The 25,763-nt window shown below is 43.0% G+C and overlaps 1 protein-coding gene and 1 non-coding gene across 3 annotated transcripts in view; one reads left to right on the top strand and one right to left on the bottom strand.

The window, feature by feature from the left end:
- LOC126338067 (spastin) overlaps nt 1–25,763 on the bottom strand; it is a 449,984-nt gene that overhangs the window by 357,466 nt on the left and 66,755 nt on the right. The window lies entirely within an intron of this gene.
- On the top strand, nt 915–988 carry Trnat-ugu (transfer RNA threonine (anticodon UGU)). Its single transcript has one exon. It is a non-coding gene; the product is annotated as a tRNA-Thr (tRNA).

Below are 25,763 nucleotides of genomic sequence, written 5' to 3' on the forward strand. Positions count from 1 at the left end.
ATTCGCGGAGTCGGCCGAAGTGGCCGAGCGGTTCTAGGCGATTCAGTCTGGAACCGCGTGACCGCTACGGTCGCAGGTTCGAATCCTGCCTCGGGCGTGGATGTGCGAGTCGTCCTTAGGTTGGTTAGGTTTAAGTAGTTCTAAGTTCTCGGGGACTGATGACCTCAGATATTGAGTCCCATAGTGCTCAGAGCCATTTGAACCATTTTGAACTACTCGCGGCGGACTTCTTGTTCAGATACACGCTATGTTCTCTATTAGTCCAAACTGATAATGCCATACACCAACAGAATTCTAAAATGGGCTGTACAGATACTTGGCGGCCACGTTTTCACTGTATTTACTAATAAGTTGAAATCGGCCTACGTTTTACTTTTAAATGGACAATGTTGTTGTTCTGTCACATCTCCATATACTGTCATTCCAGGTTTCTCTCTGAGAATTGATTGCAGATGCGACTCATGAAGAGCCAAAAATGCAAGTATCCCTTGTCGTGCAGTTCACAATAGGTTGCACAATATGGAGATGGGTATAAGTGTAGATATACCGCACCAGAGCTGTGTTTTTACGTTTCGTTATGTGCCAAATCTCACGTTTGTCTGCTTTATCAGATTGTTCCGGTCTTTGCACTCGTTCCATGTGTTTTCGCGCCTGATCATCATCTTCATCATACGATAACTACAAAAAATCAAAGTTAGTGCTAGCTGCTAAGACTTCTGTGGATATTCCAGAAATTACATCATCTTCTATGGATGGCTATCCCTCCGCGATAACGTACTGCATTCAAACCGTCAAGAAGTTGGCATTCAAGATGTAAACGTTGTACATTCACTCATTATTACACTAGATTGTACGAAAATTAGGAGATTTATGCTTCGATAACACTTAATTCTCAATAGTGCTATTCATCCGTGTCCTCGATGGCTCAGATGGATAGAGCGTCTGCCATGTAAGCAGGAGATCCCGGGTTCGAGGCCCGGTCGGGGCACACATTTTCAGCTGTCCCCATCGCAGCTCAGGGTTTCAATTAATTATCATTTACTCTAGAGAAGCTGCACGGTCATCAATGGTATCAGTTCTTTCGCGAACAGTTACTATCTTCATATAGAATATAATAATTGTACTTTTGCTTTCCTAGTCTAGTTGAAGCGGCTGAATAAACCAGTTCGGCCACCCTCTGACTCCACAGAACCGTGTTTAGTGCTCGCAGGTCGCCTGGCTCCTACCTGCGCCTGCGACGCCTGCCCGGATCGCTCCTGTGGGACCAGACGGTGGCCACTTCGCTCCCCCAGGAGCGATCGGTTACGCGCTACTTTCTCACAGAAGGGGGAAATCAATGGCACGGACACACTCGCTGCAGCCCCCAGCTCGGATACGTCCTGAATGTCGATGAGCTGTGTCTAGAAACCTTTCGCCAAATGCCGCATCCCATACGACTGTCCGCAAAATACTGAAGTTACGACGTGTCGAGGCACATCCAGGACGTTTACTTTATCGGGAAACCGTCGTGATACGATACCTTCACTTTCCTTGCTCCAGTAGTATTCTTGACTATCTAACAAGAGCGCTAAATCTCTACAAAAGAAGGGGAAAGATCCTCTTCTCAGTTTTCTTCAAATTTTCGAGATAATGCAAGGAGTACTAGTTTATAAGTTGTTATGTGAAGTCACCGAAATTTAATCCTCAGTGCTTTAAAATTTTGAGGAGACTCTCTCTCCCCTTCGCAAATGGACTTTCTTGAATGTAACGCCATGCCAATTGCAGTTCATTTTTAGGTTACTAATGGACATAAAGTCGTGGGTTGTATGTGACTGTGACTTCGATGTTACGGATATATTTTATTAATAATATTCTGTCTTCAGTCACAATATTTTTATTTCCTAAGTATTACCCTTAGCTGTTTTACCTCCGAAACGCGTTGGATAGTAATTATAAAATAAAAATACCGTGTCTGATGACGGAATATTACTCGTATTAGTACAAAGGGCGTTCAAAAAGTTTTGCAGAGTCGCCTCTAATTTATTTTTTGCTGGAGGAGAAAAAGTTTTTGTAAACATACTTGGAACATTTAGCTGTAAGTTGTGTATAGAAGTATTTACTTTTAATTGCAGGTGAGCTATAAAGGACCCTGTTTAGATGTCAGGTTGCGACAACAGTCGGTGATGGAGGTCCTCTTCAAGACCGGCGATGACTCTGCCACATAGATTCACAGCAAGTTGCTCCCTGTTTATGGGGGTAACACTGTGGATCGCAGCAGTATCCAGCGGTGGCTGCAGAGGTTTAAAGAAGGTGATTTCTCTGTACTGGACAATCCACGATGCGGTAGACCATCGACGGCAGTGAGTGATGTGAATAAGGAGACCACTTACTTTTTGGAACCTGGCTCTACAATTAACCAGGACCGTTACTGTTTGTCATTGGACACGCTGCTACGTGCCATCAAGACCCACAGACCACAGCTTCAGGGTCAGCTCATCAGACTACATCATGACAATGCCAAACCCCTCAGCCCTTATGGCGCAGGAGAAAATCAGGCAAATGGGTTGGACTTGGCTCCGTCTGATGTTTTCCTCTTTGGTCGTCTTAAGGCCCACCTGCGCGGTAAAACACTTGATAGTGAGAAAGACCTAATTTCCTGTGTCAAGCGATCGTGTAAAAGTCAATGCCCAGAATTTTATCAAAGTGCATTTACAGCATGGAAAGAATGTTGGGCCAGATGTGTCACAGCCGATGGAGGCTCCATTGACTAGGCTCCATGTATAGCTAAATGTTCCAAGTATGTTCACAAAAAATTTCGTTCTCCTCCTGTAAAAATAAAAAAAAAATAGAGACGAAGGTGCAAAACTTTTTGAACGCCCTTTGTAAAACATGTTCTTAACATGGAGGTTCTTTTTATTTCTTTTGAAATTAGAATGTTGTTCACAAGCAATAAGGTATTCACGAAGCTTAAAATAGTACTTCAGTTTTATTTAAATCAGTGGAGTCGTAAATGTGTACGTTTTATAAAACTGAACTGGCAAAGCGTAATTGAAATACTTCGGTAATTCGCAATATAAGGAACAGTTCTGGTGCAACTGACATATGAACCATTTGAAGACAAGTCATCACGTTACTGTTAGACGCTGGCAGATGTGCGTAACCACCGCAACACAGATCAATACTACCAATTTGAATGGATCAGGGCTCTCCGAGATCGTACATTAGTAATTGAAAATCTGTGTTACTTGTGAAACTGGATCTCCGTTCTGCTGTATATTGAGTTGAGCTAAGTCCATAGTGATCTAAGTAGCATTGAACACTTATTACTGGATAAAGCTAGCATGAACACTGCAAATTCGAAGTTCCATACACCTGGTGAACTTTACTGTTGAAGTAAAAATTCTCTACAAATGGCGTCGCCATTTAGGATGATCCCACTGACATTCGTAACCTTCTCCAGGTCGTACGCAAAGACTTGAGCCACGTACCGCGTATGAAGACGCTGAAACTGATGGGCACAGCGCTTGTTGACTCAGTCCAAAAGCGCTTGAAGATTGAAGTTTAAGCATAATTCGAAAATCTTTTCGGAGATTATGTCACTGCAGACGGATCTTTGATCCGGCATCCAAACCGAAGGCAAAACAATTTGTTGGCGGAAGTGCAAAGATTGCTTTTTGAGGCAGTCATCTTTCCACAGACAATTTGGAAGATAGTTAAATATTAACTATTTCACTGCACACCAGTCTTTGATTGCTGCATGGGGATTTCAAGTTTGGCAGACAAAAAAGGGTTCTGGTAATAATACTATCCATCGCTCTCACGTATCGGCGTCATTTGCTAAGAACTACAAAAATGAGTAGAGTAAAAGATTGTTTGGGATGCAAACTAGAATAATGCAGAGCTGGTAAATATTTTTGCTGAGACAGTTGAATAATATATAGAATGAAGTTAAGCTGGATCAAATGCATACAGCTAAAAGGAAATTTAACAAAAACTGTTTTTTAACGAACAATTTAAATACTGTGTTTCTGGTATGCACGTCTCCGAGACGTCGACATCTTTTTGCCCAATAATTATAGTATGACGTGCTACAGACGCGAAATTAACCAAGAGGATGCTGTGAGGTGCAACTGATTAGCTTTCAATAGCATTAACACTGGGTTAGCGCCGGTACCGAAACCTACAACGTGCTAACATGAGCAAAAAACCCAACCGATTACACAAACAGCAGTTGACCGGCGTTGTCTGCTGAAACGTTGTTGTGATGCCTCGTCTAAGGAGAAGAAATGCGTACCATCGCGTTTCCGACTTCGACGAAGGTCGGATTGTAGCCTATCAAGATTGCGGTTTATCGTATCGCGACACTGCTGCTCGCGTTCGTCGAGATCCAATGACTGTTAGCAGAATATGGAATCGGTGGGTTCAGGAGGGTAATACGAAACGCCGTGCTGGATCCCAACGGCCTCGTATCACTTGCAGGCGACATTACAGGCATCTTATCCGCATGGCTGTAACGGATCGTGCAGCCACGTCTCGATCCCTGAGTCAACAGATGGGGATGTTTGCAAGACAACAACCATCTGCACGAACAGTTCGACGACATTTGCGGCAGCATGCACTATCAGCTCGGAGACCATGGCTGCGGTTACCCTTGACGCAGCATCACGGACAGGAACGCCTGCGATGGTGTACTCAACGACGAACCTGGGTGCACGAATGGCAAAACGTCATTCCTTCGGATGAATCCAGGTTTTGTTTACAGCATCATGATGGTCGGCGACATCGCGGTGAACGCACATTGGAAGCGTGTAATCGTCATCGCCATACTGGCGTATCACCCGGCGTGCTGGTATGGGGTGTCATTGGTTACACGTCTCGGTCACCTCTTGTTCGCACTGACCTCACATTGAACAGTGGACGTTACATTTCACATGTGTTACGACCCGTGGCTCTACCCTCCATTCGATCCCGGCGAAACCCTACGTTTCAGCAGGATAATGCACGACCGCATGTTGCAGGTCCTGTACGGGCCTTTCTGGATACAGAAAATTTTCGATTGCGGCTCTGGCCAGCACATTCTCCAGATCTCTCACCAATTGAAAACGTCTGTTCATTGTGGCCGAGCAACTGGCTCGTCACAATACGCCAGTCACTTTATGAACTGTGGTATCGTGTTGAAGCTGCATGGGCAGCTGTACCTGTACACGCCATCCAAGCTCTGACTCAATGCCCAGGCCTATCAAGGCCGTTATTACGGCCAGAGGTGGTTGTTCTGGGCAATGATTTCTCAGGATCTATGCACCCATATTGCGTGAAAATTTAATCAGATGTCAGTACTAGTAAAATATATTTGTCCAATGAATACCCGTTTATCATCTGCATTTCTTCCTGGTGTAGAAGTTTTAATGGCCAGTAGTGTATTAAAGGGAACAGTGACACGAAGAATAACCGCTACTCAAGGAGCGACTCAGCAGCACACTTCCGCTTTGCGGCAGCAGTCAGCGACCCCCAGAGCGGTGCGATGGCTGCTGGAGTAGCCGTTATTCTTCACGTAAAGAATTCGCGTTAGTATTTTGCAGCTGTGACTTATTAAACAGATAGTTCGGTAATTTTCACATCTGTCAACACCTGCTTTCTTTGGGATTGGAATTATTATATTCTTGTTGAAGTCTGAGGGCATTTCGACTGTCTCATACATCTTTCTCACCTGATGGTAGAGTTTTGTCAGGACTGGCTCTCCCAAGGCCGTCAGTAGTTCTAATGGAATGTTGTCTACTCCCGGGGCTTTGTTTCGACTCAGGTCCTTCAGTGCTCTGTCAAACTCTTCACGCAGTATCGTATCTCCCATTCCCATCTTCATCTACATCTACATCCTCTTCCATTTCAATAATATTGTCCTCAAGTACATCGCCCTTGTATAGACCCTCTATATACTCCTTCCACCTTTCTGCTTTCCCTTCTTTACTAAGAACTCGGTTTCCATCAGAGATCTTGATATTCACACAAGTGGTTCTCTTTTCTCCAAACGTCTCTTTAATTTTCCTTACATAGAACCTTGATACGATGTTTTGCAGACTCGTCAGCTGCAACTTCCAAGTTACACGAGACATGCGTATGCGTGTAAGGTTCAGCTGTCAACATGCACTTCCCCTAAAGAGCAGTGGCCGTTTGCAACGCAGCCCCCATCACTAACGCCGTTCCCTCCCCTGCCGCACCGTCTGCGCACGTACAGGCTGAGTTATTTTGTGCGAACTCTAGAGGCCGTGCGAGACGGGCTGACGGGGGGAGTGTTTATCAACATGTTCAGTCAACCGCTGGGGAGCCACGTGATGAAGTTAAGCTCATCATAGAAATTGCGGTGCGACCATCTGGGCCGAACGAAACCGCGGAGGCGGGCCGTGCCGGCAGCGCCCGGGGCAAAGCGCATTCCGGTGTGCAAATAGCGCCGGCGCCGGCGCCAGGGGCCTGGGATCGATGCGGGCCTGGGATGGGGTGGGGCCGAGCCGCGCTGTTTGCAGACCGGGGGTGTGGGGGGAGGGGCAACTGCCTGGCCGAGGAAACGCTTTGTGTCCACCTTCCTTTCATACTCTCTGCTCACCGGCTAAGCCTTCCGGTAACATCGCTATCTCGCCATTCTACTGCGCCGCGCCGTCTGAGCCCTTGTTTCTCAATAACCGTCTCTGAGCACTGCGGTAAACCAATAACAGTAGCGGTGAAACCGTAGTTGGGCAACGTTAATCAAAAAGTCAACTTCGTTAATCGGTAATCCGTTGTTACAAAAGTTTACTTCGTTAAACTTTAAAGCTTTACTTTACACGAGATTTATCGGAAGTTAATCGTTAACTCGTAACAGTAAATTTTACGTTGTGGGTGTTGTGAAGTGAAGACGGGAATCAAACGTATTATCGCTGCTTCAACAAAAATGTTTTAACAAGTTTGTTTGCGTGCCCATCTTCCGCAGTAAGCACAGAAATATTAGTTTTATAAATAAAAACTGCCTTTCCTTCCTGCAATATATTTTACTTGTTCCTTAAGCGTTTCGGCTTTTACTTTAAGGCAGCGGAATGGTCCTTAGCGTTTTTGATTGGCAAGAGGATGAAACAAAGTGAAAACACGGTGGTAGTGACTTCAAATCACTGTTTTCGGTAAAATATCTACAGCTATTTGACAGAAAACTAACAGTGCTCCACAGTAGTAAAGACAAATAGTATGAAAATTGTGAGGGAAACAATTGGTAAAATGAAAACATGATTATATTTCGTAAGTGAAATTACAGTGCGACCTCCAGCATGTGACCACAGGAGAGAAAACGCAGATGCCAACCATAAACGCGAAGAACTATTCCACTGAAGATACCTTAAAGTAAAGAGCAAAATGCCTCTGGAACAAATAAAATACATTGCAGCAAGGAAAGTAGGTTTTTATTTACAAAACGAATAAAAATGTTTTGTTTGGAGAAACTTAGCTAGCACGTCGAAGATATTTCCAGAATGAGATTTTCACTCTGCAGTGGAGTGTGCGGTTATATGCAACTTCCTGGCAGATTAAAACTGTGTGCCCGACCGAGACTCGAACTCGGGGCCTTTGCCTTTCGCGGGCAAGTGCTCTACCATTTTTTTAAATCTCATTTTGTTCGCTTTCCTTCGTTGTATCTGCTCGGGGCGGACGTCGTAAGACACCCGTTTAAGTTCGTTGTTGATCGATTAACTCAGTTTTTTTTTTTTTAATTACAGAGGGCTGCTAATCCTCTGACCGAACACGCTGAGCTACCGTGCCGGCTCCATCTGAACTATCGAAGCACGACTCACGCCCGGTCCTCACAGCTTTACTCATGCCAGTATCTCGTCTCCTACCTTTCAAACTTTACAGATGCTCTGCAAGGTTCGCAGGAGAGCTTCTGTAAAGTTTGGAAGGTAGGAGACGAGATACTGGCAGAAGTAAAGCTGTAAGAACCTGGCGTGAGTCGTGCTTCGGTAGCTCAGATGGTAGAGCACTTGCCCGCCAAAGGCAAAGGTCCCGATTTCGAGTCTCGGTCGGGCACACAGTTTTTATCTGCCAGGAAGTTTCACATCGAAGATAAATAAAAATGGTTTAATCATTTAGTTTTATAATTACTTATAATGATAAATCACAGAAGAATCAATATAAAATCTGAAGTAAGGTGCAACTTCCTTTGATGAACATCAACATGTTAAAGTTTCCACGAGGCTCATTAAGGAGACAAATTTACTTACGTACAGAAAAAAGTGTTTCATTGCAGCACTGGAGGATATTTGTATTTCATAATTATATTTACTAATAACATTTTTTCCAGGACATACTGCATCGTTTAATGACTTTTTTGATTTCATGTCCAGCCACATTTTAATTGGACTTTGAGTTAATTTTTTCAGATGTGTTAACACTCTACTTTCTTTAGATTGTCGTTAGAGCTACAATCAGACTCCAAGATTTATTTTCTACAGTAAATTCACCGAAAGAAAGCCGTACTTAATGCGAGACCCTTGAAGTAGCCGCGCGGTTCGCCTCGCTGCGGTTCACGCGACTCTCCCCGTCGGAGGTTCGCGTCGTCCTTCCGGCATTGTGTGTGTGTGTGTGTGTGTGTGTGTGTGTGTGTGTGTGTGTGTGTTGTCAACACCGACTTTGAGTGTTGGTGTTGTCCTTTGCGTCAGATGGTTTATGTTAGATGCACTAATGTGTAGGCCTACGGACCGATGACCTCAGTAGTTTGGCTCCACAGTAACTTACCACCACTTAATGCGAACGCAGTAAACAAACGACAATTACAGTCAATACTTACTTATTATCGCTCGCATTCCATTGTTCACATCAATCGCGCACCTCTACTTCGCCATACACCTACATAGCCCAAACTCGTCAGAAAATGATATCCGCGGCGTTATTTTAATCATAAAAACAGTAATAGGCACCTAATTAGCGATTGGCACACTCAAAGAAAGTTAACGGAAGTTGAACAGCCCACTAATATTTTTTTAAATAACTTAAAAAGTTGTCTGTTACTCGAAATCTTAGCTTTGTTACAGAAATGGGAGGCAGTTTGCCTTAGGACAGCAAATTGATATCCGGAAATGTTACACAAGGACAGGCACCACAAAGGAATGTAAATAAAATTTTCAAGTGATTATCCTGGTAGGAAACTCTTCACGACCAGGAGTATTAAAGATCTATACAAGAAATGGATGGTTGTAGGATCCGTTCAGAACTACAGAGGAATAGGCGAGCGACACAGAGGGACCCTGTAAACTACAGACAGAATTCGCATGTACACTGAACTGCCAAATAAACTTGTTGTGGCAAGCGTATTCAAATACAGGCAGAACAAGGCGATGCGGTCGGCAGCGCGAGTATAAGACAACAAGTGTCTGGCGCAGTAGTTTAGATTGGTTACTGCTGCTAAAATGGCAAGTAATGAAGATTTAAGTGAGTTTGAACGTCGGCGCAAGAGCGATGGGACACATCTCGCAGGTAGCGATGAAGTGGTGATTTTCCCGTACGACTTTTTAATGGGTGTGCCGTAAATATCAGGAATCAGGTAAAATATCGAATCTTCGACATCGCCGCGGGCGGAAAAAGATCCTGCAAGAACGGGACCAATGACGACTCAAGAGAATCGTTCAACGTGACAGAAAGTGCAACCCTTCCGCAAATTGCTGCACATTTCAATGCTGGCCCATCAACAAGTGTCAGGGTGCGAACCATTCGACGAAACATCATCGATATGGGCTTTCGGAGCTGAAGTCCCACACGGGTACCCTTGATGACTGCACGACACACAGCTTTACGCCTCGCCTGGGCCCGTCAACATCGACATGGGACTGTTGATGACTAGAAACATGTCTGCTCGAACGAGTCTCGATTCAACTTTTATCGAGCGGATGGACGTGTACGGGTATGCAGACAACCTCATGAATCCATGGACCCTGCATGTCAGCAGGGGACTGTTCAAGCTGGTGGAGGCTCTGTAATGGTGTAGTGCGTGTGCTATTGGAGTGATATGGGACACCTCATAGTCTAGGTATCACTATGACAGGTGACACGTACTTAAGCATCCTGTCTGATCACCTGCATCCATTCATGTCCACTGTGCATTCCGACGGCCTTGGGAAATTCCAGCAGTACACTGCGACACCTCACGCGTAGAGAATTGCTACGGAGTGGCTCAAGGAACACTCTTCTAAGTTGGAACACTTCGGCTGACTACCGAACTCCCCAAACATGAACATTATTGAGCATATCAAGTCGGTAAGGAGGTTATAATAGCAGGCTGGTGTATCTCTTACATCGTGCACTACAAGATATGAAATTAAAAGCCTATCGTGTTGGTTTAGTGCAAGAGCTGAAATCACAGAATAAGGAAAAGGGAGAGTTCTTTATTGTAACTGGCTGTTAACATCAACTGCTAACGGTTACTCAAAACCCTTATACTTCATGTCATATGAGGCCTGATTTCATTTGTCTTATGTAAATTCCCAGAATTGTAGATAGTGGTCACAGGACAACCCACATAGTTCGCATGAAGAACCTCTGCACTTTGAGAAGATAGATGTTTGGTGTGTATTATCCGGCATGCACATTACTAGCCCCATATTTTTTCAATTACACCTTAAACAGCGGCAGATATCGAGAGATCTTTGACTTTTTCTATGCACAATTTATTAACAGATGCAGAGAAGCTGTACGCAGTATTCCATCAAGATAGAGGAACAGCTCAAACGTCGTAAGTAAAGCTCACATCGCTAACGTGTTTCCTGAAGACAGATTTATCAGAAGAGGCCTCTGGGCCCTGAAGACCCCGGACTTAACATGGTGTGGTTATTTATGGAGCACACTAACAAGCAAAGTGTATGTTGAAAATTTTCACAAAATGGACTATCTTAAACGAAGTATTACTGGAAATATTAACAAAATCACGTTTGCAGAATTACAGCGTGTTGCTGCTAACTTCATCACAGGGGGTCAGCGATGCCTGGTTTGCCATGGCCGTAACATCTAGCATCTCTTATAAACAGGTAACTGCATGTTTCTAACGTTACTGTGATCTATTCTCTATTCCTTTTTCCTTAGTTCATTGTTACTTGAATCTCGGGCGTGAGGCTTAACGGTTGTATGAGGACATCCTCTATTACAATCGACACTGAACTTGTTTTACTGGTTCTAGGTTTTTGTGGGTGCATTTTAACTTTTTTTTTTACTTGTTTATTTACCGCGACGGGGATCGTTATACTTAACAGCTCTAATTCAATGTTACTTCAATTATTATTAGTTACATAGATAATGAAGGCAGCTGTAATAAATGAAAACATTAAGCGATCTGTTGTTGTTGTCTTGAGTCCTGAGACTGGCTTGATGCAGCTCTCCATGCTACTCTATCCTGTGCAAGCTGCTTCATCTCCCAGTACCTACTGCAACCTACATCCTTCTGAATCTGCTTAGTGTACTCATCTCTCGGTCTCCCTCTACGATTTTTACCCTCCACGCTGCCCTCCAATGCTAAATTTGTGATCCCTTGATGCCTCAAAACATGTCCTACCAATAGATCCCTTCTTCTAGTCAAGTTGTGCCACAAACTTCTCTTCTCCCCAATCCTATTCAATACCTCATTAGTTACGTGATCTATCCACCTTATCTTCAGTATTCTTCTGTAGCACCACATTTCGAAAGCTTCTATTCTCTTCTTGTCCAAACTAGTTATCGTCCATGTTTCGCTTCCATACATGGCTACACTCCAAACAAATACTTTCAGAAACGACTTCCTGATACATAAATCTATATTCGATGTTAACAAATTTCTCTTCTTCAGAAACGCTTTCCTTGCCATTGCCAGTCTACATTTTATATCCTCTCTACTTCGACCATCATCAGTTATTTTACTTCCTAAATAGCAAAACTCCTTTACTACTTTAAGTGTCTCACTTCCTAATCTAATTCCCTCAGCATCACCCGATTTAATTTGACTACATTCCATTACCCTCGTTTTGCTTTTGTTAATGTTCATCTTATATCCTCCTTTCAAGACACTGTCCATTCCGTTCAACTGCTCTTCCAAGTCCTTTGCCGTCTCTGACAGAATTACAATGTCATCGGCGAACCTCAAAGTTTTTACTTCGTCTCCATGAATTTTAATACCTACTCCAAATTTTTCTTTTGTTTCCTTTACTGCTTGCTCAATATACAGATTGAATAACATCGGGGAGAGGCTACAACCCTGTCTCACTCCCTTCCCAACCACTGCTTCCCTTTCATGTCCCTCGACTCTTATAACTGCCATCTGGTTTCTGTACAAATTATAAATAGCCTTTCGCTCCCTGTATTTTACCCCTGCCACCTTTAGAATTTGAAAAAGAGTATTCCAGTCAACATTGTCAAAAGCTTTCTCTAAGTCTACAAATGCTAGAAACGTAGGTTTGCCTTTTCTTAATCTTTCTTCTAAGATAAGTCGTAAGGTCAGTATTGCCTCACGTGTTCCAACATTTCGACGGAATCCAAACTGATCCTCCCCGAGGTCTGCATCTACCAGTTTTTCCATTCGTCTGTAAAGAATTCGCGTTAGTATTTTGCAGCCGTGGCTTATTAAACTGATAGTTCGGTAATTTTCACATCTGTCAGCACCTGCTTTCTTTGGGATTGGAATTATTATATTCTTCTTGAAGTCTGAGGGTATTTCGCCTGTCTCATACATCTTGCTCACCAGCTGGTAGAGTTTTGTCAGGACTGGTTCTCCCAAGGCCGTCAGTAGTTCTAATGGAATGTTGTCTACTCCGGGCGCCTTGTTTTGACTCAGGTCTTTCAGTGCTCTGTCAAACTCTTCACGCAGTATCGTATCTCCCATTTCGTCTTCATCTACATCCTCTTCTATTTCCATAATATTGTCCTCAAGTACATCGCCCTTGTATAAACCTATATACTCCTTCCACCTTTCTGCCTTCCCTTCTTTGCTTAGAACTGGGCTGCCATCTGAGCTCTTGATATTCATACACGTGGTTCTCTTCTCTCCAAAGGTCTCTTTAATTTTCCTGTAGGCAGTATCTATCTTACCCCTAGTGAGATAAGCTTCTACATCCTTACATTTGTCCTCTAGCCATCCCTGTTTAGCCATTTTGCACTTCCTGTCGATCTCATTTTTGAGACGTTTGTATTCCTTTTTGCCTGCTTCATTTACTGCATTTTTAAATTTTCTCCTTTCATCAATTAAATTCAATATTTCTTCTGTTACCCAAGGATTTCTAGCAGCCCTCGTCTTTGTACCTACTTTATCCTCTGCTGCCTTCACTACTACATCCCTCAGAGCTACCCATTCTTCTTCTACTGTATTTCTTTCCCCTATTCCTGTCAATTGTTCCCTTATGCTCTCCCTGAAACCCTGTACAACCTCTGGTTCTTTCAGTTTATCCAGGTCCCATCTCCTTAATTTCCCACATTTTTGCAGTTTCTTCAGTTTTAATCTACAGGTCATAACCAATAGATTATGGTCAGAGTCCACATCTGCCCCTGGAAATGTCTTACAACTTAAAACCTGGTTCCTAAATCTCTGTCTTACCATTTTATAATCTATCTGATACCTTTTAGTATCTCCAGGGTTCTTCCACGTATACAACCTTCTTTCATGATTCTTAAACCAAGTGTTAGCTATGATTAAGTTGTGCTCTGTGCAAAATTCTACTAGGCGGCTTCCTCTTTCATTTCTTAGCCCCAATCCATATTCACCTACTATGTTTCCTTCTCTCCCTTTTCCTACACTCGAATTCCAGTCACCCATTACTATTAAATTTTCGTCTCCCTTCACTATCTGAATAATTTCTTTTATTTCTTCGTACATTTCTTCAATTTCTTCATCATCTGCAGAGCTAGTTGGCATATAAACTTGTACTACAGTAGTAGGTGTGGGCTTCGTATCTATCTTGGCCACAATAATGCGTTCACTATGCTGTTTGTAGTAGCTTACCCGCATTCCTATTTTCCTATTCATTATTAAACCTACTCCTGCATTACCCCTATTTGAGTTTGTGTTTATAACCCTGTAGTCACCTGACCAGAAGTCTTGTTCCTCCTGCCACCGAACTTCACTAATTCCCACTATATCTAACTTTAACCTATCAATTTCCCTTTTTAAATTTTCTAACCTACCTGCCCGATTAAGGGATCTGACATTCCACGCTCCGATCCGTAGAACGCCAGTTTTCTTTCTCCTGATAACGACATCCTCCTGAGTAGTCCCCGCCCGGAGATCCGAATGGGGGACTATTTTACCTCCGGAATATTTTACCCAAGAGGATGCCATCATCATTTAATCATACAGTAAAGCTGCATGTCCTCGGGAAAAATTACGGCTGTAGTTTCCCCTTGCTTTCAGCCGTTCGCGATCTAGACAGCTTTATTCGCAAAAGTCTATCATGATCGTAGATTCAGTTAGGAAATTTATTCCGTTAATATTAAAGTATTAGGAGCCTGTTACAAATAACGATTTTTCCGCTTTCTTCCTGCATAACGATAATTCCGCTCGCAACGCAGATTTGAGGTGGTTAGTGGTTTTGCAGATACTGCTGTCAGTTAACCACGGCGATCACACAAGATAAATAACCGTAGCGATAACGTAACGTCGCAGACAACAATGAAACATACAACTCTGCCTACCTTCTTATGTTTCCCCTTCCGTAGAGGAACACTGTGTAGCAATTTTTTCGGAGAGTTCGACCGTTCCATTAGTGAGAAGTGCACGCAAATTGTCTACAGTCCCCAATGCATCGAGCTGCAGAATGAAGCTGGTCAACTGAAATCCATTATGGTTCAAATGGCTCTGAGCACTGTGGGACTTAACATCTATGGTCATCAGTCCCCTGGAACTTAAAACTATTTAAACCTAACTAACCTAAGGACATCACACAACACCCAGTCGTCGCGAGGCAGAGAAAATCCGTGACCCCGCCGGGAATCGAACCCGGGAACCAGGGCGCGGGAAGCGAGAAAGCTACCTCACGACCACGAGCTGGGGACGAAATCCATTATGACTGATGAAATTAATTACCAGAAGATCAAGAGTTGTAAAAGATCTTTTTCTTTAATAATTAGACAGCGCATTCTCAAACATTGTTATGCACATCTTTAATAAGAATAAAATGCAACAGGAGTACAAAATAAAGCTTTTTTTTTACAGATAGTAATAATTTCTTAAAGATATGCCCCACACTTCATTGCTTTCATGTGGTGCACGGATCATAAATTACTCTTTATTTCATGTTAGATCTTATACTGACAAGATTCAAGTTCCGATGTAACCGAGATTATTTTTCTTTTTCTGCAGAGAGTATGCTCCGCCCGAAAATAATAGGATTTCTTTCATTGTTCATTTCCCGTCAGGTATAACACCTGAATGAAATTTCGAATCCAATTTAAGCGCAGTACTGTAATACAGGGTGTTTATAAACGAATATCGGGGTTTTAACGCTCCATAATATTTATTACATTAAACTTAGTTACAAATGATATGTCAAATGAAAGAGCAATATAAATAGTTTTACGAAGATCCTTATAAATGTTCACTGTCATAGCGAAGGACGCGATTGGTGGAACTTCACTGTACCCAAGCGCTGGGTAGGCCGCAGGGGGCCCAATGACAGAGCTTGCTTTGCATGGCCTTCACGTTCACCCGACCTAACGCCATGCGGTTTTTTCCTCTGGGGCTTCATCAAGAATCATGTGTGGGTGCCTCCGCTACCAGCAGACCTCCCTGAATTAAGAAACTGGATTGAAGCAGCTGTTGCTACATCACCGAAGACACACATATCAGCGTTTGGGAATAACTCGGCTATAGACTTTTGTGTGCCGTGTGACAAATGGTGCTCACACTGAACACTTATAAGGTTCTTGGTAAAACTGTTTGATTTGCTCTTTCATTTGACATACGATTTACAACTGTAAGTTTATTATAATAAATATTATAAAGCGTTAAAACCCCGATATTCATTTATAAACATCCTGTATATAGAGCATATATGTATAAATGCCATTTCGTTTATGAAGAGTCTTCTACGATTCCCAACTCTCTCACATTTGTTGTTCGTGACGTTGTGTCCCACGATTCGTACTGAAGCCATCTTCTGATCTTTAGACGAAGAACCGTCCTATACGTAGCGCAACTCCAGGTGGATACCCACAGTACCACATTTCTTCTTCGTTGCGTTACTACATCACACTCCACAAGCCAACTAAAGGTGTGTGACGGAGGGTACTTTCTGTACCACTATCTGATCCCTGCAACCCTGTTCCACTCGTGGATAGTGCGTGGGAAGAATGATCGTCGGTAAGCCTCAGTATTGGCTCCAATTTCTCGAATTTTCTCGAAGTGGTCAATACGTGAGATGTATGTAGGGGGAAGTAATATATTGTCTGACTCCTCCTCAAAAGTGCTGTTCCGAAATTTCAATAGAAAAACTCTCCGTGACGCACAACAATTCTCTTGTAACGTTTGCCAGTGGAGTTTGTTTAGCATTTCCGTAACGCGCTCTCACCAGCTAAACGATCCCGTGACGAAACGCGCGGCTCTTAGTTGGATCTTCCCAATCTCCTCTATCAGTCCTACCTGATAGGGACCCCAGATAGGTGAACAATACTCAAGAACGGGGCGAACACGCTCCTTATAAGCCATTCCGTTCGTGAATGAGTTACATTTCATTAAGATTCTTCCGAAGAATGAGTCTTGTGTCTGCTTTTCCCACTATCTGTTTTATATGGTCATTCAACTTAAGGTCGCTCTGGATACTTACCACTAGATATTTTATGGCAGACGCTGTCTCCAACTGTGTCATCAACAGTGTAACTTTAGAGTACTGGATTTCTTTTCGTGTGTATGCGCAGTACGTTGCACTTATTTACGTTCAGGGTGAACTGTCATGAGTCTGCACCATTCATTCATAAATTCTCTGCAGGTCGTTCTGCAAATTCTTACTGCTTCCGGCGATGCTACTTTGGTATAAATAACTGCATGATCTGCGAATAGCCTTTAAGAGCATCCGACGCTTTCTTCTTGGTCATTTATATATATTGTGAACAGTAACGGTCCTATCACACTTCGCTGCGGTACTCTGGATATTACCTTTACATCTGTCGATTTAGTTCCGTAATTATCCCGTTAAGTGCCTCCGACTCCTGGTGAGTTTACACCTGTCATCTGTGCAGACATGAAATGTGTTGACATTTCTGCGGAGCCCAAGAACATTCCAAGCACATAATTGCTTTCACATTCATTGGCTTTGCCACCTCACTACTCCAAATTGTCACTTTCCAATCCAGCCTCTATCGGCATAACTAATTCCTAGTAACGCATGTCTTCGACTATCGCACACAAACGCTTAGTGTGCCTCTATGCTACCCTCCACAAGCCGCTTATCTCACCAAGAACTCCAAGTTCTGCAGAAGAGTCACTCCGCAAAAGTGTTTCAAACCCCTCCCCCTCTTTCTCCTGGTTGTTTGCACGGCGTAATTAAGGCCACTGCTCGTGGTAAACAAGAAATCTGGATGTGAATACCTGTCTAGCCTACATTTTGTCAAGCCGTCTTTATGCGATTGAATACATACTTTTTTAACTTACCTCTAAGTAAGTATCACTTCTAAATGGGCATAGGCGCTGAAATCAGCTGATTGTGGGAGACACAGAAATCAGTCCTCCTCTTACAGAAACATTAAGGAAAATGGCGTAAACTGACTTTACTTCAGTGAATTTAATTTAGTTGATATTCTTAACTATAACCTGAAATATTTGCGGCTACATCAGGAGGGGAGAAATCGCGTGGGCATTAGCCAGGAAACGTGGCAAACCGTCGACAGGATCCGCTTACGCCACAGGATGTACGCTCTGCTGGACAACATGAATGAAGCTTTTTACCAAAACGTACGCATTTCACTCCCCGATTCAATGCGGATGTGGGAACAACGCACAAAATAAATGGTGGTGCAGTAGTGCAGAGGACAACGATAGTGGCGACGGCTCCGTTGTGAACGACAATCGCATGGTATACAGGTCGGCAGCTGAAGCCTATGCACTAACATTTTACTCGTTTAACTTTTAAGCTACAGCTAACGTGTCTGCGAATGATCATAGTAACAAGTAATGTCAGAACGACCAATAATTTGACAAATATAAGAGGGTGGTTTGAGAAGTTCTCGGAACGGAATAGAAAAAAGTAGTTACCTCATTGAAACTTTTTTTGTTTTTAAATGTAGTCTCCTTGTAGATTAACGCACTCGGTCCGACGATGTTCCAGTGCCTTGATCGCATCTCGAAAAGTGATTTTCCTCCACGCCTTCAAAATAGTTTTCAACTCCGGATATCAGTTCTACGTTTGAAGTAAATCTTCGTCCACCAAGAAAAATTTTCAGGTGAATAAGGCGGGTGTGACAACAATTCATACTTTGATTCGTGTAATTTTGCCATGGTGACGGCACATGTGTGCAGGCGCGCATTGTCTTGATGGAAAATGACTTGTATCTTTTGTTGCAATTTCTCAAGGAGGCTAACATAGTATTCTCCAGTAATTGATTGCCCAGTGGGGAGATAATCTACAAACAGAATCCCCCTCGCATCCCAGAACACTGATGTCATGACCTTTTGCGCCGAGGGAGTTGTCTTTGCTTTCTTTGGTGGCGGAGAATCCGCATGTTTTCACAGCTGTGTCTGTTGTATTGTCTCTGGCGCAAAAAATGTTGTTCGTTTCTCCTAAAACGGGCCAAACATTTTTCCGATATGTCCATTCTCATGCGGTTTTGATCCAGCGTCAAGAGTCGAGGCACCCATCTTGCAGATAATTTTTCCATTTATAATTCTTCAGTTAAAATGTGATATACCCGGACAGATGACATCTGTTAAGCGTGAGCAATTTCACGTCTTGTCTCAAGTTTCGGACGACTTGCCCGATTGTCGTCAGAAGATAGTGAAATACGTCCTAGAAGAATTCGGCGGACGCTACGTTTGTCAACCGATTCGAATGAATAAGAGGTTCTTCCTCTTATTCATTCGAATCAGTTGGCAAACATAGCGTGCACAGTGCACAGTGGTCAGACTTTGATTTACCGAGGACCAATAATAAATCTGAACGATCTCCGGGTCCAAACATATTTCTCAAAGGTAGACAGAGCGTCGAGGATATCGTACAATTATATATTAGGAACGATCTATTTGAACATAATAGGAACGAAACCAAAACGGTGTCCCACAACCAATTCAGACAAATATTAACATTTTTACACTTTCCGACACCCAACACTAAACCGGATAATGCCGACCGGCTTTTCAAAGTGCAATTCGTAACTGATTATTTTTCCAAAAGAGTTAAATAAACAAATGTTAGAAACAAAGAAATTTTGTATTTATTTACGTATGTATATCTTCGAAATTTCATGAAAAGTATGAAAATAGGGTTGAGAACTTATGAGAACTAACACTGATATTAGTAAAACTTAACGATTTATAATCTCCAGGTAATGTCAAGAACGGCCGGCGACAAGCGGATCAATTTGTACGGGACGTACGTATGTAGGTGCGCGCCGATGAAGTGTTTCCGCATTCGCAAGAGATATCTGGCGACTGAAATTTCGTATAAAATCTCGATGCACCGAAAAAGAGCCTTTGTTTAATGATTGCCACCCCAATCGTGTATCATGTCCGTGACACACACTCCCATATTTGGCGAGAGTACAAAACGCGCTGGAGTTCTTTGAACTCCATCAATCGCACCTTGTACGGATCGCATACCGCACTGCAATACTCTAGACCGGGGGGCTCCCAAACTTTTCCTCTGGCGGAACCTTTTAAGTTTGAATGTTAGTAACATGGAAAAAAAAAACGAGAAAACTTGTTTCTTTAAGCGACTACTTCAATTTTAAATGGGCGACTACTTCAATTTTAAATGGTACCTAATAACGAAGAAATCATAATACAATTTTAAAAAAGTATCGTCAAAATGTCAAGGGGAAGAAAAAAAGGCCATGTTATGAATAGGTTTTCGCGGAGCACTTATTCACTTCCGGCAGAACGCCTGTGTTCGCGGAAAACAATTTCGGAAACTCTGGTCTAGACGAGGACGTACAGCGTAGCGTAAGCATAATCTGTTAGGTAGATCTGTTACAATTTGTGTTCTAAGAAGAAGAAGAAAAAAGGCATTTTTGGCGCCTCTTCCCCACGCCATTCACTCATTATCTATGTGATCGTTCCAATTCAGGTTGTTCGTCATTTCCTAGGAATTTAGTCGCACTGACTGCCTTTAAATTTGTGTGATTTATTGGTGTACTCGAAATTTAATGGATTTCTTTTGGTACTCATGTCGGTAACCTCACAATTTTAATTATTTAAACTCAATTGCCATTTTTGCAGCCTACAGATATCTTGTCTAAATCATTTAGCAGTTCGTTTTTATCTTCTAATGACTTTACTCGACAGTAAATGGCAGCAACATCTGCAAACAGTCTGAAACAGCTGCTGAGATTGTCTCCTAAATCGTTTCTGTGCATTAGGAGCACCACAGGTGTATAAGATTTCCTTGGGGAGCGACAGATGTCACCACTTCTGTTTTACTTCTGTTTTACTTCTTTGACAGAGAATTACGAATGCAGTTCTAGGAGTTTGCGAGTATTCTGAAAATAATAAAAACACTATTCTTTTACGCTCTGTCACTGAGTATGGGACTTCATCATTATGATAATCATCATCATAATATTGCAGACCGCAGTAAGGAAAGGGGGGGGGGGGGTGACGCAAGTGCCCTCTCTTGCTGACCCTTACGTTGGAAGGCAGGAGAGAGGGACTGGAGGAAGTAAACCTGTGCTGTGAGGGCGGGTCTTTAATCTTACTTTGATAGCTCTGACGGCAAGAGCATTGCCTGCGAAAGGCAAAGATCCGGCACAGTTATGATGTGGCAGGGAATTTCATTCCATACACTGTTTACAGATTTATGCCTTTAGGAGCGGCAGTTTGCCCCATCCCCGCAAACGACATTGGCCAGGTAACAAAGTAACAGCTTCACCTTGACTCTCATATTGATCCAGTCGGAACCGACAGACTTTCATTGCATGTTCTCCCCGTCTTCATGTAAACGGCCGCAGGAATTAAACTGCTATAACCCAGAGTTGCGAACATTGTTTCCACCGAAATTCAGCAGACATTAAGCAGTTTCCGCGAGCCCCGGTCGTAATCCGCCTATCGGCACGGACTCTCTCATCGGCTTGCTGTTTATTACGAGCCAGGCTGCAGCACGGGAGCGACGGCAGTAAATGGCCTGTCGCTCCGATTCGTATTCGCTAATGCTTAATTCCAAATCCAACCGCATGATTTTAATAACACTGGCTGGTTTTTTCTTCGTACGCCTTCACAAAGGCTACAATACTTACCAGACGTAGCGGAATTCTTTACATGCTCCTATTAACTACTGTCCTCCGGAACAACCGAGGGTGAGTCAAATGAAAACCTTAAATTTGTAATAACAAATCGTAATTTCGCGCCGTTATCCTGTAAGTTGGTACGGCCGGTATTACACTATAGAATTTCTTTGTCAAAGATTTGATGAAAGATGTGATTAAATATTCCGTCAAATATATTTGACAAAGATCTTTGACATAGCGCTAGAAGGGGTCTTACACTGTCATCATATTTTTCGTCAAAGTTCAAGATGACTGACAACAGCAACTTGTTACTAACCGCTGCAGTTGCATGTACCACAATTGCAATGTGTGTACATGCGGAAGAAAAGCGGGGGAAAAGAAGGAAACATACTTCGGTGAAGCCGTGGGTTTTACAACGACACGATAAAAGCATTCAACATAACTTGTTACGTGAGCTTATAGCGGGGGACGTCGAGTCGTACATCAATTACTTAAGAATGGATGAGCATACATTTCAGTATGTGCACAGTGAAGTGTATCCTCATATCACAAAGCACAATACTCACTAAAGAACTGCTACATCTGCGGACGACAAGCTCACTGTAACACTCCGATTCCTTGCTACAGGAGAGGGTTAGGTTGGGTTAGGTTAGGTCTCCAACCTTCTTAATCTATTTTTGTATTCAGGGTGCCTCACGTTGTAATGCACCTCACCAGCTTCATACATCTCTTAATTCTGTAGTTGTCGACACACACACACACACACACACACACACACACACACACACACACACACACACACCCCAATTTTATTTCCCGGCATCGTATATAAAAACACTACAGATGACAGAATGCTGCAGCGATGCAGCAGCGATGTCACATTGCAGTGAGCACAAGACAAGCGTCGTCTTTGATCAAATCTACAGCGAGGCCCTAGATTTGATCAAATATTGGACGACATTTGACAAAGTTCCCTATGACACCATCAAATATCTTTGACAAAGAAATTTGATAGTGTAATACCGGCCTAAGCGTGCTACAAACAGCATGCAGAATGGCCTGTAGGTGGCAGCATAGTGCAGATGCACTCATACCGTCGCAGTATCCGTATAAAGATGGCCGCCCCACTTGCGACTTGCACCTTCGGTTTTTGCGTAGTGAAGGTGTGAAGCCTACTGAAATTCATCGACGAATGAAGGTTCAGTAGGGTGATGCATGCTTTGTCACAGCAGCAAGTCTACGAATGGAGTAGGAAATTCGCAAATGGTGCGACTTCAGTGGAAGATGCTCCTCGTCCAAGTCAGGCACAACGAGTTGTGACTCCACAGAACATTGCAGAAGTTGAAGCCATAGTGAAGGAAAACCGCCGAGTGACACTGAATGACATTGCAGCATGTTTACAGACTAGTCATGGGTCAGCACACCAGATTGTGCATGATGTGCACCAGTTTCACGAAGTGTCTGCAAGATGGGTGCCACGGCAGCTGACTCCTGAAATGAGAGAACGACGTGTTGATGCTTGTAAGAACTTCTTCGGCGCTTTGAACAATAAGGTGATAGCTTCCTTGCAAGAATAGTTACTGGGGACGAAACCTGGGTTCATTTCCACCAACCGGAAACGGAGAAAGCAAGCAAGGCATGACGCCATTCCTCATCACCAAAACCAAAGAAGTTTCGAAAACAACCATCAGCAGGGAAGGTTATGCTGACTCTTTTGGGACGAGAAACGCGTCATTTTGGAGCAATACAAAAAATCGTAGAGGGAGACCAAGAGATGAATACACTAAGCAGATTCAGAAAGATGTAGGATGCAGTAGGTACTGGGAGATGATGAAGCTTGCACAGGATAGAGTAGCATGGAGAGCTGCATCAAACCAGTCTCAGGACTGAAGATCACAACAATAACATGCCTAGAGGGACCACTGTCACCAGTGCATCATACACAGATCTCCTAAAAAATCATCTGCGGCCTGCGATCAAACCAAAGCGACGTGGATTGATGTCAGCCGGTGTTCCTTTGCAACATGACAATGCAAGGCCTCACACTGCCGGTACAACAGTTGCAACAACCAGAAACCTGCATTTTGAGTGTCTTCCTCATCCACCATACTCACCAGACCTTGCCCCAAGTGATTTCCATATGTATGGACCACTCAAAGACGCAATGGGAGGAAAGAAGTTCCGTTCTGATGAAGAGGTACGCCACGCGGTGCACGAGTGGTTGCACGGACTACCAAAAGATTTTTTTTTTTTTTCTAAAGGAATTTATGCACTTTAAGCGCTGGAGGACTTGCATTCAGCTTGGGGGAGAGTATGTTGAAAAGTGGTACAGCTTTGTACCACTTCTACACACTATATAATGTTTAAAAAAATATTTAACATTTTCATTTGACTCACCCTCGTATAACTTTATACATTTCCTGGAGTCTGTTATCCATTCAACAACACGACACTATCAAATACGGTATGGTGAGCTTGTGGGTACAACAACATTACGCTTGGATACTGAATGCAAACACAAAAGAGGAGAACTTTATTTCAGAATTTACCGGAGACTAACCTGAATCACTTACATGAATTATTGGTAAGTATCCTTGAAAGCCATTAACTTGTCCGCGATTTGTTACATACCTCTTACATCGCGAAAAGCTATTTTATTCAATGTCTTATATGGTACTACAGTCTGATTAAAATTACTGGATTGTCGACACTCTCCGCGTTGGAGCTGCTTTACTTCGAACGGAGACCTCAACGTCACGCCCGAACTGTTCGTCAATGCCGAAATGCCACAAGAATTAGACAGTGCACTTCCATTTGCATGTCTGGGAATATTTCTTGAAGTGTTTGGATCCCACACCATTGTTGTAGCACTTATTTGAGGTTGCATCATACATGATATGATAACAGTACTACACACAAAACACACACACAAAACACACACACAAAACACACACAAAAAACACACACACAAAACACACACAAAAAACACACACAAAAAACACACACAAAAAACACACACAAAAAACACACAAAACACACACACACACACACACACACAAAAACACACACACACACACACAAAAACACACACACACACACACAAAAACACACACACACACACACAAAAACACACACACACACACACAAAAACACACACACACACACACACAAAAACACACACACACAAAAACACACACACACAAAAACACACACACACAAAAACACACACACACAAAAACACACACACACAAAAACACAAAAACACACAAAAACACAAAAACACACACACACACACACACACACACACACACACACACACACACTAATGAAACCATACGTTTCACACACCACACTATCTAAATACTACTGAATACTTCCGCACAACATGCGATGCTGAGTTACATATCTACATCTACATGACTACTCTGCAATTCACATTAAGTGCTTGGCAGAGGGTTCATCGAACCACACTCATACTATCTCTCTACTATTCCACTCCCGAACAGCGAGCGGGAAAAACGAACACCTAAACCTTTATGTTCGAGCTCTGATTTCTCTTATTTTATTTTGATGATCATTCCTACCTATGTAGGTTGGGCTCAACAAAATATTTTCGCATTCGGAAGAGAAAGTTGGTGACTGAAATTTCGTAAAAAGGTCTCGCCGCGACGAAAAACGTCTATGCTGTAATGACTTCCATCCCAACTCGTGTATCATATCTGCCACACTCTCTCCCCTATAACGCGATAATACAAAACGAGCTGCCCTTCTTTGCACCCTCTCGATGTCCTCCGTCAATCCCACCTGGTAAGGATCCCACACTGCGCAGCAATATTCTAACAGAGGACGAACGAGTGTAGTGTAAGCTGTCTCTTTAGTGGACTTTTTGCATCTTCTAAATGTCCTTCCAATGAAACGCAACCTTTGGCTCGCCTTCCCGACAATATTATCTATGTGGTCCTCCCAACTGAAGTTGTTCGTAATTTTAACACCCAGGTACTTAGTTGAATTGACAGCCTTGAGAATTGTACTATTTATCGAGTAATCGAATTCCAACGGATTTCTTTTGGAACTCATGTGGATCACCTCACACTTTTCGTTATTTAGCGTCAACTGCCACCTGACACACCATACAGCAATCTTTTCTAAATCGCTTTGCAACTGATACTGGTCTTCGGATGACCTTACTAGACGGTAAATTACAGCATCATCTGCGAACAGTCTAAGAGAACTGCTCAGATTGTCACCCAGGTCATTTATATAGATCAGGAACAGTAGAGGTCCCAGGACGCTTCCCTGGGGAAGTCCTGATATCACTTCAGTTTTACTCGATGATTTGCCGTCTATTACTACGAACTGCGACCTTCCTGACAGGAAATCACGAATCCAGTCGCACA

The sequence above is a fragment of the Schistocerca gregaria genome, chromosome 1 (genome assembly GCF_023897955.1).
Source record: "Schistocerca gregaria isolate iqSchGreg1 chromosome 1, iqSchGreg1.2, whole genome shotgun sequence".
Taxonomy (NCBI): Eukaryota; Metazoa; Arthropoda; class Insecta; order Orthoptera; family Acrididae; genus Schistocerca; species Schistocerca gregaria.